The sequence below is a fragment of the Ranitomeya imitator genome, chromosome 2, assembly GCF_032444005.1.
Source record: "Ranitomeya imitator isolate aRanImi1 chromosome 2, aRanImi1.pri, whole genome shotgun sequence".
Taxonomy (NCBI): Eukaryota; Metazoa; Chordata; class Amphibia; order Anura; family Dendrobatidae; genus Ranitomeya; species Ranitomeya imitator.
The window spans coordinates 851,005,980-851,017,809 of record NC_091283.1 but is presented as its reverse complement, the minus strand read 5'-3'; positions in this window follow the sequence as shown (position 1 = coordinate 851,017,809).

Here is an 11,830-nt window from a genome sequence, read left to right as displayed (position 1 = left end):
TCTCGGATACTTGAATTTGGTTGGAAGTGAATTCATTAGCATGGCAATTGTTCTTACAGTACTCAGAGGAATAGGTAATGGTCCTCGATGCCCAGTTCATAGATGGGTTATGGATTGAAAACCAGGGAATTCCTACAATAACTGGAAATGTTGGAGATAAGATGAAAACTAACCGCTTCATGATGATTCGGCTCCATACAGATTTCCAGTTCAATTCTCTCGTGAGTAACAGGTTCAGACGATAAAGGTGATCCATCCACCGGTTCCATGTCGATGGGCATGGGTTTAGTCCTACTTGCAATGTTATTGTCAAGTGTGAATTGTAAGTCCATGAAATCTCCGCCTGCTCCAGAATCTAACATGGCAGAGCATTGTATTTTTTGGCTCCCAATTATGACCTGTATGGGAACGACAAAATGAGATGATGGTGATTGCTCTTTGCCTTTCTCTTACATTACAGAGTAGATGGTCAGCAGAACTGGGACTGGCTGTTCAAAGAGGTCTAAATCGCTCTCAGTCCTGGCATTACTGAAGGCTATAATCCTTTTATTAGGACAGTTGATGGCAAAATGTCCAGTGCTCCCACAATAGAGACATGGATTCTCTGTACGCCGCCTCTCCTTCTCTACTGCAGAGAGGTTTATGGATTACATCGATTTGCACAGGTTCAGGAGCAGGTTCCTTTTCCTGTTGGTTGTTTAATGCTGATTGAGTAAAGTAGTAGTTAGGGGTGTTTCCAAACACCCGCAGCCTTTCCTTTCTTCGTTCAGTGAGTCTCTGATCAATTCGGATGCATAGCTGAATAAAGTCCTCCAAATTATCAGGGGTCTCGACCCTTGTCAGTTCATCTTTGATTAGCTCTGATAATCCTTGGCGAAATTGACTTCTCTGGGCAGCCAAATTCCATGTGGTGTCTGCCACCCAGCGGCGGAATTCAGAGGTATATTCAGCTACAGAGCGCCGCCCTTGACGTAGGTTATGCAACTTGGTTTCAGCTGTAGCACAGCGATTTGGGTCAAACACTTGGTCCGTAGCAGTGATGAAAGAGACTCAGTCATTTAGGAGGTCAGTTCTTCTCCACATAACGCGAGGCCCATGCAAGAGCCTGGTCAGTCAGGAGATTAATGGTAAACAGATCCTTTTCCTGTCACTGGTAAACAGAGAAGGATGCATCATGAAATAGATACGGCATTGATTTAGAAATCCATGGCAGTGATAATGATCCCCGCTGAACTTTGCAGGCAGCGACATACGTACGTTTGATTCAGGGCCAAAGTTGCGCAAGTACAGAAGTTGCCTCTGCAACTCAATAATTTTTTTTTGCTGACCCAACACCAGTGTCTGCAACTTAGAAAATGTTTCTTGGTAGCTGGTACCAAAATTCTGAAGTTCAGCAACTTTTTGCCTCAGTTGTGCTGCAACCACTAGGGGCGGCACCGGGCAGGTAATGTAGTCTGGAACAGCCAAGGAGCCGATACACAGGAACAGCAATGTAGTTAGAAGGAATAAGCCGGAATCGTAGTCAAGAAAGCCAGAGGAATAGCAGGTGGAAGGAAGCTTGACTACTGGCAGGTAGCTCAATAATCACGCAAGGAACTGAGATCAAGGACAGATTTAAATAGGGTGTGCAATCAGAATGAACCAATCAGGAACTCAGGGTGGTAACCAACAAGAAACTCAGGGAGGAGACATCAGCAACAACATAGGCTCAAGTATTTGGATAAGCATGGAACTGTCCAGCGAGCTGAATAGCTCAGAAGGTAGAGCTGCCGACTGATGCACAGGAGCCGCTGGGTTCGAATCCTGACAACTCCTTTCCCCCGGCCCTGGCACACAGGTGATCGCTGTATAGCCCAGGTGTGGAGTGCTCTTGTCCCCGAAGCTTGCACTCCTTTCCCCTGACTCTGGCACAAAGGTGATCGGTGTATAGCCCAGGTGTGGAGTGCTCTTGTCCCCGGTGCTTGCACTCCTTTCCCCCGGCCCTGGCACACAGGTGATTGCTGTATAGCCCAGGTGTGGAGTGCTCTTGTCCCCGAAGCTTGCACTCCTTTCCCCTGACTCTGGCACAAAGGTGATCGCTGTATAACCCAGGTGTGGAGCGCTCTTGTCTCCGAAGCTTGCACTCCTTTCCCCCAGCCCTGGCACACAGGTGATCGCTGTATAGCCCAGGTGTGGAGTGCTCTTGTCCCCGGAGCTTGCACTCCTTTCCCCCGGCTCTGGCACACAGGTGATTGCTGTATAGTCCAGGTGTGGAGTGCTCTTGTCTCCGAAGCTTGCACTCCTTTCCCCCGGCCCTGGCACACAGGTGATTGCTCTATAGCCCAGGTGTGGAGTGCTCTTGTCCCCGGAGCTTGCACTCGTTTCCCCCGACCCTGGCACACAGGTGATCGGTGTATAGCCCAGGTGTGGAGTGCTCTTGTCCCCGAAGCTTGCACTCCTTTCCCCCGGCCCTGGCACACAGGTGATAGCTGTATAGCCCAGGTGTGGAGCGCTCTTGTCCCCGAAGCTTGCACTCCTTTCCCCTGACTCTGGCACAAAGGTGATCGCTGTATAGCCCAGGTGTGGAGTGCTCTTGTCTCCGAAGCTTGCACTCCTTTCCCCCGGCCCTGGCACACAGGTGATCGCTGTATAGCCCAGGTGTGGAGTGCTCTTGTCCCCGAAGCTTGCACTCCTTTCCCCTGACTCTGGCACAAAGGTGATCGCTGTAGAGCCCAGGTGTGGAGCGCTCTTGTCTCCGAAGCTTGCACTCCTTTTCCCCGGCCCTGGCACACAGGTGATCGGTGTATAGCCCAGGTGTGGAGAGCTCTTGTCCCCGAAGCTTGCACTCCTTTCCCCTGACTCTGGCACAAAGGTGATCGCTGTAGAGCCCAGGTGTGGAGTGCTCTTGTCCCCGGAGCTTGCACTCCTTTCCCCCGGCCCTGGCACACAGGTGATCGCTCTATAGCCCAGGTGTGGAGTGCTCTTGTCCCCGGAGCTTGCACTCCTTTCCCCCGGCCCTGGCACACAGGTGATCGGTGTATAGCCCAGGTGTGGAGTGCTCTTGTCCCCGAAGCTTGCACTCCTTTCCCCCGGCCCTGGCACACAGGTGATAGCTGTATAGCCCAGGTGTGGAGCGCTCTTGTCTCCGAAGCTTGCACTCCTTTCCCCCGGCCCTGGCACACAGGTGATCGCTCTATAGCCCAGGTGTGGAGTGCTCTTGTCCCCGGAGCTTGCACTCCTTTCCCCCGTCTCTGGCACACAGGTGATCGGTGTATAGCCCAGGTGTGGAGTGTTCTTGTCCCCGGAGCTTGCACTCCTTTCCCCCGGCCCTGGCACACAGGTGATCGCTGTATAGCCCAGGTGTGGAGTGCTCTTGTCCCCGGAGCTTGCACTCCTTTCCCCCGGCCCTGGCACACAGGTGATTGCTGTATAGCCCAGGTGTGGAGTGCTCTTGTCTCCGAAGCTTGCACTCCTTTCCCCCGGCCCTGGCATACAGGTGATCGCTCTATAGCCCAGGTGTGGAGTGCTCTTGTCCCCGGAGCTTGCACTCCTTTCCCCCGGCCCTGGCACACATGTGATAGCTGTATAGCCCAGGTGTGGAGTGCTCTTGTCCCCGGAGCTTGCACTCCTTTCCCCCGGCCCTGGCACACAGGTGATCGCTCTATAGCCCAGGTGTGGAGTGCTCTTGTCTCCGAAGCTTGCACTCCTTTCCCCCGGCCCTGGCATACAGGTGATCGCTCTATAGCCCAGGTGTGGAGTGCTCTTGTCCCCGGAGCTTGCACTCCTTTCCCCCGGCTCTGGCACACAGGTGATCGGTGTATAGCCCAGGTGTGGAGCGCTCTTGTCTCCGAAGCTTGCACTCCTTTCCCCCGGCCCTGGCACACAGGTGACCGCACTATAGCCCAGGTGTGGAGTGCTCTTGTCCCCGGAGCTTGCAGTCCTTTCCCCCGGCCCTGGCACACAGGTGATCGGTGTATAGCCCAGGTGTGGAGTGCTCTTGTCCCCGGAGCTTGCACTCCTTTCCCCCGGCCCTGGCACACAGGTGATTGCTGTATAGCCCAGGTGTGGAGTGCTCTTGTCTCCGAAGCTTGCACTCCTTTCCCCCGGCCCTGGCATACAGGTGATCGCTCTATAGCCCAGGTGTGGAGTGCTCTTGTCCCCGGAGCTTGCACTCCTTTCCCCCGGCCCTGGCACACAGGTGATAGCTGTATAGCCCAGGTGTGGAGTGCTCTTGTCCCCGGAGCTTGCACTCCTTTCCCCCGGCTCTGGCACACAGGTGATCGGTGTATAGCCCAGGTGTGGAGTGCTCTTGTCCCCGGAGCTTGCACTCCTTTCCCCCGGCCCTGGCACACAGGTGATTGCTGTATAGCCCAGGTGTTGAGTGCTCTTGTCCCCGGAGCTTGCACTCCTTTCCCCCGCCCTGGCACACAGGTGATCTCTCTATAGCCCAGGTGTGGAGTGCTCTTGTCTCCGAAGCTTGCACTCCTTTCCCCCGGCCCTGGCATACAGGTGATCGCTCTATAGCCCAGGTGTGGAGTGCTCTTGTCCCCGGAGCTTGCACTCCTTCCCCCGGCTCTGGCACACAGGTGATCGCTCTATAGCCCAGGTGTGGAGTGCTCTTGTCCCTGGAGCTTGCACTCCTTTCCCCCGGCCCTGGCACACAGGTGATCGGTGTATAGCCCAGGTGTGGAGTGCTCTTGTCCCCGGAGCTTGCACTCCTTTCCCCCGTCTCTAGCACACAGGTGATTGCTGTATAGCCCAGGTGTGGAGTGCTCTTGTCCCCGGAGCTTGCACTCCTTTCCCCCGGCCCTGGCACACAGGTGATCGCTCTATAGCCCAGGTGTGGAGTGCTCTTGTCTCCGAAGCTTGCACTCCTTTCCCCCGGCCCTGGCACACAGGTGATCGCTGTATAGCCCAGGTGTGGAGTGCTCTTGTCCCCGGAGCTTGCACTTCTTTTCCTCGTCCCTGGCACACAGGTGATCGCTCTATAGCCCAGGTGTGGAGTGCTCTTGTCCCCGGAGCTTGCACTCCTTTCCCCCGGCCCTGGCACACAGGTGATCGGTGTATAACTCAGGTGTGGAGTGCTCTTGTCCCCGGAGCTTGCACTCCTTTCCCCGGCCCTGGCACACAGGTGATCGGTGTATAGCCCAGGTGTGGAGTGCTCTTGTCCCCGGAGCTTGCACTCCTTTCCCCGGCCCTGGCACACAGGTGATCGGTGTATAGCCCAGGTGTGGAGTGCTCTTGTCCCCGGAGCTTGCACTTCTTTTCCTCGTCCCTGGCACACAGGTGATCGGTGTATAGCCCAGGTGTGGAGTGCTCTTGTCCCCGGAGCTTGCACTTCTTTTCCTCGTCCCTGGCACACAGGTGATCGGTGTATAGCCCAGGTGTTGAGCGCTCTTGTCCCCGGAGCTTGCACTCCTTTCCCCCGGCTCTGGCACACAGGTGATCGGTGTATAGCCCAGGTGTGGAGTGCTCTTGTCCCCGGAGCTTGCACTCCTTTCCCCCGGCTCTGGCACACAGGTGATTGCTGTATAGCCCAGGTGTGGAGTGCTCTTGTCCCCGGAGCTTGCACTTCTTTTCCTCGTCCCTGGCACACAGGTGATCGCTCTATAGCCCAGGTGTGGAGTGCTCTTGTCCCCGGAGCTTGCACTCCTTCCCCCGGCTCTGGCACACAGGTGATCGCTGTATAGCCCAGGTGTGGAGTGCTCTTGTCCCCGGAGCTTGCACTCCTTTCCCCCGGCCCTGGCACACAGGTGATCGCTGTATAGCTCAGGTGTGGAGTGCTCTTGTCCCCGGAGCTTGCACTCCTTCCCCCGGCTCTGGCACACAGGTGATCGCTCTATAGCCCAGGTGTGGAGCGCTCTTGTCCCCGGAGCTTGCACTCCTTCCCCCGGCTCTGGCACACAGGTGATCGCTGTATAGCCCAGGTGTGGAGCGCTCTTGTCCCCGGAGCTTGCACTCCTTCCCCCGGCTCTGGCACACAGGTGATCGCTCTATAGCCCAGGTGTGGAGTGCTCTTGTCCCCGGAGCTTGCACTCCTTTCCCCGGCCCTGGCACACAGGTGATCGCTGTATAGCCCAGGTGTGGAGCGCTCTTGTCCCCGGAGCTTGCACTCCTTCCCCCGGCTCTGGCACACAGGTGATCGCTGTATAGCTCAGGTGTGGAGCGCTCTTGTCCCTGGAGCTTGCACTCCTTCCCCCGGCTCTGGCACACAGGTGATCGCTGTATAGCCCAGGTGTGGAGTGCTCTTGTCCCCGGAGCTTGCACTCCTTTCCCCCGGCTCTGGCACACAGGTGATCGCTGTATAGCCCAGGTGTGGAGCGCTCTTGTCCCCGGAGCTTGCACTCCTTCCCCCGGCTCTGGCACACAGGTGATCGCTGTATAGCTCAGGTGTGGAGCGCTCTTGTCCCCGGAGCTTGCACTCCTTCCCCCGGCTCTGGCACACAGGTGATCGCTGTATAGCCCAGGTGTGGAGTGCTCTTGTCCCCGGAGCTTGCACTCCTTCCCCCGGCTCTGGCACACAGGTGATCGCTGTATAGCTCAGGTGTGGAGCGCTCTTGTCCCCGGAGCTTGCACTCCTTCCCCCGGCTCTGGCACACAGGTGATCGCTCTATAGCCCAGGTGTGGAGCGCTCTTGTCCCCGGAGCTTGCACTCCTTTCCCCGGCCCTGGCACACAGGTGATCGGTGTATAGCCCAGGTGTGGAGTGCTCTTGTCCCCGGAGCTTGCACTTCTTTACCTCGTCCCTGGCACACAGGTGATCGGTGTATAGCCCAGGTGTGGAGTGCTCTTGTCCCCGGAGCTTGCACTTCTTTTCCTCGTCCCTGGCACACAGGTGATCGGTGTATAGCCCAGGTGTGGAGTGCTCTTGTCCCCGGAGCTTGCACTTCTTTTCCTCGTCCCTGGCACACAGGTGATCGGTGTATAGTCCAGGTGTTGAGCGCTCTTGTCCCCGGAGCTTGCACTCCTTTCCCCCGACCCTGGCACACAGGTGATCGCTGTATAGCCCAGGTGTGGAGTGCTCTTGTCCCCGGAGCTTGCACTCCTTTCCCCCAGCTCTGGCACACAGGTGATCGCTGTATAGCCCAGGTGTGGAGTGCTCTTGTCCCCGGAGCTTGCACTCCTTTCCCCCGACCCTGGCACACAGGTGATCGGTGTATAGCCCAGGTGTGGAGCGCTCTTGTCCCCGGAGCTTGCACTCCTTTCCCCGGCCCTGGCACACAGGTGATCGGTGTATAGCCCAGGTGTGGAGTGCTCTTGTCCCCGGAGCTTGCACTTCTTTTCCTCGTCCCTGGCACACAGGTGATCGGTGTATAGTCCAGGTGTTGAGCGCTCTTGTCCCCGGAGCTTGCACTCCTTTCCCCCGACCCTGGCACACAGGTGATCGCTGTATAGCCCAGGTGTGGAGTGCTCTTGTCCCCGGAGCTTGCACTCCTTTCCCCCAGCTCTGGCACACAGGTGATCGCTGTATAGCCCAGGTGTGGAGTGCTCTTGTCCCCGGAGCTTGCACTCCTTTCCCCCGACCCTGGCACACAGGTGATCGCTGTATAGCCCAGGTGTGGAGTGCTCTTGTCCCCGGAGCTTGCACTCCTTTCCCCCAGCTCTGGCACACAGGTGATCGCTGTATAGCCCAGGTGTGGAGTGCTCTTGTCCCCGGAGCTTGCACTCCTTTCCCCCGGCCCTGGTACACAGGTGATCGCTGTATAGCCCAGGTGTGGACTGCTCTTGTCCCCGGAGCTTGCACTCCTTTCCCCCGGCCCTGGCACACAGGTGATTGGTGTATAGCCCAGGTGTGGAGTGCTCTTGTCCCCGAAGCTTGCACTCCTTTCCCCCGGCCCTGGCACACAGGTGATCGGTGTATAGCCCAGGTGTGGAGTGCTCTTGTCCCCGGAGCTTGCACTTCTTCCCCCGGCCCTGGCACACAGGTGATCGCTGTATAGCCCAGGTGTGGAGTGCTCTTGTCCCCGGAGCTTGCACTTCTTCCCCCGGCCCTGGCACACAGGTGATCGGTGTATAGCCCAGGTGTGGAGTGCTCTTGTCCCCGGAGCTTGCACTCCTTCCCCCCGGCTCTGGCACACAGGTGATCGCTGTATAGCCCAGGTGTGGAGTGCTCTTGTCCCCGGAGCTTGCACTCCTTCCCCCCGGCCCTGGCACACAGGTGATCGCTGTATAGCCCAGGTGTGGAGTGCTCTTGTCCCCGGAGCTTGCACTCCTTCCCCCCGGCTCTGGCACACAGGTGATCGCTGTATAGCCCAGGTGTGGAGAGCTCTTGTCCCCGGAGCTTGCACTCCTTCCCCCCGGCTCTGGCACACAGGTGATCGCTGTATAGCCCAGGTGTGGAGTGCTCTTGTCCCCGGAGCTTGCACTCCTTCCCCCCGGCTCTGGCACACAGGTGATCGCTGTATAGCCCAGGTGTGGAGCGCTCTTGTCCCCGGAGCTTGCACTCCTTTCCCCCGGCCCTGGCACACAGGTGATCGGTGTATAGCCCAGGTGTGGAGTGCTATTGTCCCTGGAGCTTGCACTTCCTTTCCTCGGCCCTGGCACACAGGTGATCGGTGTATAGCCCAGGTGTGGAGTGCTCTTGTCCCCGGAGCTTGCACTTCTTCCCCCCGGCTCTGGCACACAGGTGATCGGTGTATAGCCCAGGTGTGGAGCGCTCTTGTCCCCGGAGCTTGCACTTCTTCCCCCCGGCTCTGGCACACAGGTGATCGGTGTATAGCCCAGGTGTGGAGTGCTATTGTCCCTGGAGCTTGCACTTCCTTTCCTCGGCCCTGGCACACAGGTGATCGGTGTATAGCCCAGGTGTGGAGTGCTCTTGTCCCCGGAGCTTGCACTCCTTTCCCCCGGCCCTGGCACACAGGTGATCGCTGTATAGCCCAGGTGTGGAGTGCTCTTGTCCCCGGAGCTTGCACTCCTTTCCCCCGGCCCTGGCACACAGGTGATCGGTGTATAGCCCAGGTGTGGAGTGCTCTTGTCCCCGGAGCTTGCACTCCTTTCCCGCAGTCCTGGCACACAGGTGATCGGTGTATAGCCCAGGTGTGGAGTGCTCTTGTCCCCGGAGCTTGCACTCCTTTCCCCCGGCCCTGGCACACAGGTGATCGCTGTATAGCCCAGGTGTGGAGTGCTCTTGTCCCCGGAGCTTGCACTCCTTTCCCCCGGCCCTGGCACACAGGTGATCGGTGTATAGCCCAGGTGTGGAGTGCTCTTGTCCCCGGAGCTTGCACTCCTTTCCCCCGGCCCTGGCACACAGGTGATCGCTGTATAGCCCAGGTGTGGAGTGCTCTTGTCCCCGGAGCTTGCACTCCTTTCCCCCGGCCCTGGCACACAGGTGATCGGTGTATAGCTCAGGTGTGGAGTGCTCTTGTCCCCGGAGCTTGCACTCCTTTCCCCTGACTCTGGCACACAGGTGATCGCTGTATAGCCCAGGTGTGGAGTGCTCTTGTCCCCGGAGCTTGCACTCCTTTCCCCCGGACCTGGCACACAGGTGATCGGTGTATAGCCCAGGTGTGGAGAGCTCTTGTCCCCGGAGCTTGCACTCCTTTCCCCCGGCCCTGGCACACAGGTGATCGGTGTATAGCCCAGGTGTGGAGTGCTCTTGTCCCCGGAGCTTGCACTCCTTTCCCCTGGCCCTGGCACACAGGTGATCGGTGTATAGCCCAGGTGTGGAGTGCTCTTGTCCCCGGAGCTTGCACTCCTTTCCCCCGGCCCTGGCACACAGGTGATCGGTGTATAGCCCAGGTGTGGAGTGCTCTTGTCCCCGGAGCTTGCACTCCTTTCCCCCGGCCCTGGCACACAGGTGATCGGTGTATAGCTCAGGTGTGGAGTGCTCTTGTCCCCGGAGCTTGCACTCCTTTCCCCTGACTCTGGCACACAGGTGATCGCTGTATAGCCCAGGTGTGGAGTGCTCTTGTCCCCGGAGCTTGCACTCCTTTCCCCCGGACCTGGCACACAGGTGATCGGTGTATAGCCCAGGTGTGGAGAGCTCTTGTCCCCGGAGCTTGCACTCCTTTCCCCCGGCCCTGGCACACAGGTGATCGGTGTATAGCCCAGGTGTGGAGTGCTCTTGTCCCCGGAGCTTGCACTCCTTTCCCCTGGCCCTGGCACACAGGTGATCGGTGTATAGCCCAGGTGTGGAGTGCTCTTGTCCCCGGAGCTTGCACTCCTTTCCCCCGGCCCTGGCACACAGGTGATCGGTGTATAGCCCAGGTGTGGAGTGCTCTTGTCCCCGGAGCTTGCACTCCTTTCCCCTGGCCCTGGCACACAGGTGATCGGTGTATAGCCCAGGTGTGGAGTGCTCTTGTCCCCGGAGCTTGCACTCCTTTCCCCTGACTCTGGCACACAGGTGATTGCTGTATAGCCCAGGTGTGGAGTGCTCTTGTCCCCGAAGCTTGCACTCCTTTCCCCCGGCCCTGGCACACAGGTGATCGCTGTAGAGCCCAGGTGTGGAGTGCTCTTGTCCCCGAAGGTTGCACTCCTTTCCCCCGGCCCTGGCACACAGGTGATCGGTGTATAGCCCAGGTGTGGAGAGCTCTTGTCCCCGGAGCTTGCACTCCTTTCCCCTGACTCTGGCACACAGGTGATCGGTGTATAGCCCAGGTGTGGAGTGCTCTTGTACCCGGAGCTTGCACTCCTTTCCCCCGGCCCTGGCACACAGGTGATCGGTGTATAGCCCAGGTGTGGAGTGCTCTTGTCCCCGGAGCTTGCACTCCTTTCCCCCGGCCTGGCACACAGGTGATCGCTGTATAGCCCAGGTGTAGAGTGCTCTTGTCCCCGGAGCTTGCACTCCTTTTCCTCGGCTCTAGCACACAGGTGATTGCTGTATAGCCCAGGTGTGGAGCGCTCTTGTCTCCGAAACTTGCACTCCTTTCCCCCGGCCCTGGCACACAGGTGATCGCTGTATAGCCCAGGTGTGGAGCGCTCTTGTCCCCGGAGCTTGCACTCCTTTCCCCTGACTCTGGCACAAAGGTGATCGCTGTATAGCCCAGGTGTGGAGCGCTCTTGTCTCCGAAACTTGCACTCCTTTCCCCCGGCCCTGGCACACAGGTGATCGCTGTATAACCCAGGTGTGGAGTGCTCTTGTCCCCGGAGCTTGCTCTCCTTTCCCCCGGCTCTGGTACACAGGTGATCGCTGTATAGCCCAGGTGTGGAGTGCTCTTGTCCCCGGAGCTTGCACTCCTTTCCCTCGGCTCTGGCACACAGGTGATCGCTGTATAGCCCAGGTGTGGAGCGCTCTTGTCCCCGGAGCTTGCACTCCTTTCCCCTGACTCTGGCACACAGGTGATGGCTGTATAGCCCAGGTGTGGAGTGCTATTGTACCCGGAGCTTGCACTTCTTTTCCTCGGCTCTGGCACACAGGTGATCGCTGTATAGCCCAGGTGTGGAGTGCTCTTGTCCCCGGAGCTTGCACTCCTTTCACCCGGCCCTGGCACACAGGTGATCGCTGTATAGCCCAGGTGTGGAGTGCTCTTGTCCCCGGAGCTTGCACTCCTTTCCCTCGGCTCTGGCACACAGGTGATCGCTGTATAGCCCAGGTGTGGAGCGCTCTTGTCCCCGGAGCTTGCACTCCTTTCCCCTGACTCTGGCACACAGGTGATGGCTGTATAGCCCAGGTGTGGAGTGCTATTGTACCCGGAGCTTGCACTTCTTTTCCTCGGCTCTGGCACACAGGTGATCGCTGTATAGCCCAGGTGTGGAGTGCTCTTGTACCCGGAGCTTGCACTTCTTTTCCTCGGCCCTGGCACACAGGTGATCGGTGTATAGCCCAGGTGTGGAGTGCTCTTGTCCCCGGAGCTTGCACTCCTTTCCCCCGGCCCTGGCACACAGGTGATTGCTGTATAGCCCAGGTGTGGAGC